Raw genomic sequence first — 6764 nt, 5'->3', positions numbered from 1 at the left:
CTAACCTTTCCCAATTGGTATAAAAAGTAATTGTGTCCCAATGATCCTCTCCTATGTAAAGATCAAAATTTGGTAATTGGCCAGTTCCATCATAATCTCTATAGAGAAAACTTGCCCAATTATCAAGTACTTGCCAAAACTCCCTTAGTGGAGTTAAAATGTAGCAATTTTTGGTCCCAAAGGAAAGCTTGTAACTGTGAGAAATAGCCTTTAAAATTGGATTGGTAAATAGTGTTAGGGTTTTGCCTTGATTTTCTTACCATATTTGAGTTTACTTTTCTTTTGAAGGAAAGTCAAAGTATAACCATAATTGATTTACTTTTCACAAGGAAAAATATAATTCTCTTTAATATTTGGCTAGTCCTTTTCTTGGAGGAAAATGTTTGGACCTCTATAAATTGAAGAATCCCTCTCCATACAACACAAAAAACAATAGCATCCACAAACGTAGTCGTTTAGAGAGTCTTGTTTATGGAGATTATTCTTTCCACGATTTTGTCTTTCTTTATATTAGTTTTCGATATGTAGGTCAATTGACCAAACCAATATTAAAATATTATGTCTTTTTAGTATATTTTCTTTTTTGTTCGATTTATCGTCGTTCAAAGTTTGCAATTATTAGTTTTCGCATAACGCCCTGTTATTTCGATCCCAACAAACCTGTCTTGAATCTCAAACCATTGGCTCTGTTGTGGAATGAAAAAAGCGAGAGAGAAAATTGAAGAGAGAATAATCTAAAAATCTGTGTATTGATTCTTGAATTGTTTCTTGCACAGAAAAATAAAACCCTACCTCTCTATTTATAGAGAAATAAGGAGAATAAAAAAGACCTTACAAATACTAAACTAAATATTCTATAATTAATGTAGTAACTAGACTTAGAAGGAAACTAAATATTCTAGAATATTCCTAGCAAAAAAGAAGTAAATATTTCTATCACTAATTAAATCATGAAGCGGAAGGAAAGTAAATTTTAACATTCCCCTCAAACTCCAGTTGGTGTATCCAATTTGAGTTTGAAGACACAGATCTTCTCCTTAACTTAACTTGAAAGCGTGTAAAATTATCTTTTAACTTCATCTTCCTTTGGACAATTGTGATGGTTTTCACTTTTCATCAATGAAGATTTGTGGAGCGCATTCAAAGATATTTGATGCTTGACATAGTTCAAAATAGGTATGGATAAAATTTGTATGAATTAAAACAAGTATTGCTTAAAAATTGGTATTGATTAAAAATTGGGCCAGTGCGTTGAGAGTGAACAAGGGTTAAAATTATTGGAGCCCGGTGCGTTGAAAGTGAGCACGGGTTAAAAATGAGCCTGCGTTAAAAATAAAAGCAAGGGTTAAAATTGGTTTAAAGTAGCCACTGCGTTAAAAGTAAATGAGGGTTAAATTGGGTTGAAAATTAGTTAAAAGTGGTTGAAAGTCGTTTTCTTCAATGAAATTACAGATCCATTGAGATGAATGAATGCGAATGCTTTGATACTGCTTGTTATGGAATAAAAAAAGCGAGAGAGAAAATTGAAGAGAGAATAAACTAAAACTCTTTGTATTGATTCTTGAATTGTTTCTTGTATAGAAAAATAAAACCCTACCTCTCTATTTATAGAGAAATAAAGAGAATAAAATAAAAGGAAAACATATATTCTCCTTATAAATACTAAACTAAATATTCTATAATTAATGTAGTAACTAGACTTAGAAGGAAACTAAATATTCTAGAATATTCCTAGCAAAAAAGGAAGTAAATATTTCTACCACTAATTAAATCATAAAGCGGAAGGAAAGTAAATTTTAACAAATAGGTGATATGTTATTGCTCACTCCACCGGTGACATAACCTACATACGAAAGTGTAAGATAATCATGTTATTATGTCAATATAGTTGGAACTTGTTGGTATTCCACAATCGATGCTTATGAATCCTGTAAAAAACATGAACATATTAGCATTAAACGGGGGAAAATATATAGCCACATTAAATAAACGAGGTGTAAAATTAGAGACGAATCCAGAATTTCATTTATGGGTTGTGGATCACAACTCTTCTTACTTATTGGGTTGGATATACTACCTATACATATTAAGTTAATCTCTAACGTTAATACACAAGGGTGGGATCTAGCACTAGAGGTGTGTGGTTTCATTTGAACCCATAACTTTTAGCGTAGACCTTGATTTGTTTGTGTAAAATCCTTTGGTATCACTTCGAAGATATTAAACTATGAACCCGAGACTCAAACAAGGTGAAGGGTTCGACACCAAACTTTGAGTCTGGACTCATCGAATTGAAATCTGAATTCGTATTTGCTAATACTGAGAATGGACCAAAATTATTGAGTTTTGCGAACCCATTGGTAGACGCATCCCTGTGCAGAATAAATTAAGGAGTATACTAATAATTAACATGATACCTGATTGATCGTCTTGTGCAACAGCTATTGTTGGCAATGAAAAAGCAACAAGCAAAGAGGAAGCCTTTCAACATCTCCATATTTGGATGTACTCTGTTATCTTGAAGTTTAGTTGGGTAATTGAGAAAAATTCTAGGGGCTTTTCCTTATATAGTCCTAGCACAATTTCACAATTTGGTGAAGTTAAAGAAAAGTTGCCAAGTGATTTGATGAACTCCATTTTGATATGACTTCCTGAGCAAGGGGAGGTGCAACATTTATTATCCTAATGTGCTCTTATGTCATGAAATGCGCTTTCTACTTTAAATAATTCAGCCAGTTTATCTTGATTGAGCCATTAATTTATCCTAGTGCTGGACCAAGCATATATGTTGTAGAATTATTGCTGAACTAGAAGAAGTCTAACAAGACTTTATTAGTTTATGTCCAACAGTCCAAGATATTATTCCACTGAGATTTTAAAGTTATCTAAACTATAATTTTTTTTTTAGATCATTTCAATTTTCAACTATAGATCAGAATGAGGATCACGTCTATGATCTTGATTGTTCCTAGGTTATACATATAACAATTCTTAATTGGCCTTGAAATAAACAGCCACATTATTTAATTTAAGTTATACACTGACATTAGCCTTCAAGGAATGTTGTACTCGTTCAAACTGGTAGAAAAGTAATTTCAGTAAACATTATGGCCCACAATCATATTCTTCCTTAAAAAATTAAAAATAGCAATCCTATTACAATACGTTTATCCAAGTCAATTCATTGTGGCTTTTGCACGTCCCAAATGATAGGAAACAGAGGTGGCATTATTTGGATGGGGGTAGATCCTTGCAAACTCTGTTATAGAGACTAGAGAGCAACTTCAGCTGTCAAAATCTCTTCAACTCATTGACTGCATAATTTGTGGTTAGCCTTTTCACTGCGGTAGTGGAAGTTTTTGTATATGATAATAGAGAGTTTTCTCAGAGGTCACTCAACTCATGGGAATTGTTCAAGAAAATTACTTTTCTTTTACAAAAAATTTATTCTATTGTTGTCATTTCACCTACAAGATTACTCTACACATTCAGATGGTATTTCAAGTTGCTTATGTGACATCTTTTTTAATCCAACCATTCATTAAAAAATAAAAGGCATCTATTAAAATCATTTTGATAGCCATTTCAATGGCCCAACCGATTAATTATTATTTTTTAACATAACAGAACCCCATCCTATAAAATCTTCAAATTTCTACTATATAGAAACATGAGTTTCTATATAGGATAAATAGATCCACCCCAAGGGACCCTTAAACATATATAAGCAATGTATACATATAGTAGAAATTTTTTAAAAAATAATAATTAAGGGCCCACTCTTCTATAGTAAAAAAAAAAAAATGAAGGGTCCACTCTTCTATAATAGTAGAAAAAAATAAGGTGGGGCCCATGTGACGAATTAGGAGATAATTTTTTTGAAAAAAAATAATAATAAAGTGGGTTCCACATGAAGAAGTACGAGACAATCGCAACAAAAAAAAAGGACATTTAAATAATGATAATAAGTTCAAAAAATGGTAAAGGTACACTTTGAGAAAATTTAAAGAAGAGAAATTCAGAAAAAAAAATAAGGATTTAAATTTGAACACAAAAACCGCTAAAAAAGTCATAAAACCAAAACATTTAAAACTTATACCTTCGGGTATAAGTTTAGACATATGTCTCATACAAATAATGAGGAATAACGTCGAAGACGAAATATAAACGGTCATACATAATAGTATAGTAAATTATAAAATAAAATAAAATTAAAGTGGGGTCGATAAATATTATAATAGTAGAAAATTAAAAAACAAAATTAAGGTGGGGCTCACTCTTCTATGATAGTAGAAATTAAAAAAAAAAAAAATAAGGTGGGGCCCACTCTTCTATATTAGTAGAGATTAAAAAAAATTAAGGTGAGGTCCACGTGAAGAATTAGGAGACAATTGCAAAAAAAGAAAAGGTGGGGCCCACGTGAAGATGTAGAGAAACGCATTAAGCAAAAAAATACGGTGGGGTCACGTGAAGAAGTAGGAGAAAATTAAGGTGGGGTCCACGTGAAAAATTAGGAGAAAATTAACGTGGGGTCTACGTGAAAAATTAGGAGAAAATTGCAAAAAAAAAAGGGTGGAGCCCACCTGAAGATGTAGAAGACAAAAAAATAATAATAAGGTAAGGTCCACGTGAATAAGTAGGAGAAAATTGCAACCAAAAAAAAAAAAAGGACATTTAAATAATGATAACGGAAAAGGTTTCAAGATATCTTAAATATAATCGGAAATGTTCGTTTATCAAATACTCATCATTAATAGTTTGGACTTTTTTATACGTGACTTATAGGAAATGGCACTCGATGATGCCATTGAACTATAGAAATGGGCTAGTTATCTTAGGCTTCAGGATAGTTTGACTCGTTTATGTGTCATCGCAGTTAATATAAATGACTCATCAATGCCATATTTCATTAAATGCTTTTTACAATACCATATATGACACGTGGCCTCCAATTAGATCTACGTCGTTTAATTAAACAAACCCAATTTTAAATACCAAATTAATAAAATGTCTCCCTTATTGTCTCTCTTACCCACCACCGCCATAATATATATATATATATATATATATATATATATATATATATATATATATATATATATATATATGGCATGGATGAGTCATTTTTATTAACGAGATATGGCATAAATAAAACTATTGATGAGTGACATAAATGAGTCATTTCCATAATTCGATGGCATAAATGAGCGGAATTTCCTATATGTTCGATGGCGTAAATAACAAACTATTGACATGGCATAAATGAGCCATTTAATGGTTGGATGGCATATTTGAGCCTTTTTAAATGATAATAAGTTCGTAGAAAATGGAAAAGGTACTCTTAGAATAGAAATTTAAAGAGAAATTCGGGAAAAAAAAATAACAATTTAAATTGAGCTATTTAATGTATTAAATATCATAAAACCAAAGATTTAAAACTTATACCTTTGGGTATAAGTTTCGACACCTCGTCTTACAAAATAATGGAATAACATCAATAAATATAAAATCATGAATTTGGTATACACATATTTTCTTAAAATGATGAAGTTAGTCTATACTTAAAAATATAAGACTACGACGAATCTTTGACACAGGAAAAACGCCTTTTAGGTGTTGTTGAGTAGAAATGGATGATGGCATGAAACTCGGTAGGAGAAATGTATTTCAAATCTTTCAATTGGAGAACCAAACCAGAAAATTATATATAGAGAGAAGCGGACTAAATAAAATAATTTATTGATAGTTTCGAGTTAATTGAATTATAATACTTTTTATAATAAAAATTTCATAATTATATTACTAAAAGGTACTCTCTGTCCTAATTTATGTGACATAGTTTGGCTAATTACGAAGTTTAAAAAAGAAAGGAAACATCTTTGGAACTTGTGGTCTAAAATAAGTTATAGATATTTGTGTTGATTTAAATCATTTCATTAAAGGTAAAAAGGGAAGTTTGAAGTTAAATGATTTCTAAACATAAAATATAATCGTTCTCATAACGGCAAATTTAAAAAAAATATACGTCTGATTTTTTTGTGTTGGGCGGTCTTGTACGAGGAGCTTTCATCGTCCCCAGTAAAAACAATAAGGAGTAGGATTGATGATTTTACATCAACAAGTAAAGGAAAAAAGAATTATTTAGTACTTCTTTTGATACTAATTCAAATTGCATTCTTTGTGTCAGAAGAAGGATAAACTTCCTTGCAAGTGACAGTCGTTTGGTGCATGGCCAAAATTATCAAGGGATTAATCCTGGGACTAATTTATCTCATATCTTAGGGGCTATTTTTTATCACCAATCCTGCATAGATGATATAAAATAGTCGGGATAAGGTGGTATAAGAAAGTATATCATTTATCTGTGGGATCATTTTATATTTTGTTTGGTATACAATATAAATTTATCCCAGGATAAATTTATCGCTTTTACCAAACATGGTACAAAAAATTAATCTTTGCGATATAAAACATCCTTCTACCAAGCGACCTAACGATTAAACTCAAGATTATTAAGATTCAAATAACTTAATCTTAACAAAAATAAATGATAATAATAATAATAATAATAATGGTATGATTGTTTCACGCCCTAACGATTACACCAAATTAATTATCGAGATTTCCCATTGCGTAATATAATGATTACCCAATCAAGCCAATATATCAATCTCAGTTTCCAATCAAAACGACATCTCAGATTAATTTAAACTTCTTACTTTAACTTTTTTTTTTTTTTTTTTTTTTGGCGGTTCAAATTCTTG

Source organism: Lycium ferocissimum, chromosome 4 (assembly GCF_029784015.1).
Source record: "Lycium ferocissimum isolate CSIRO_LF1 chromosome 4, AGI_CSIRO_Lferr_CH_V1, whole genome shotgun sequence".
NCBI classification, from domain to species: domain Eukaryota; kingdom Viridiplantae; phylum Streptophyta; class Magnoliopsida; order Solanales; family Solanaceae; genus Lycium; species Lycium ferocissimum.
Note: the sequence above shows the minus strand (reverse complement) of the source record.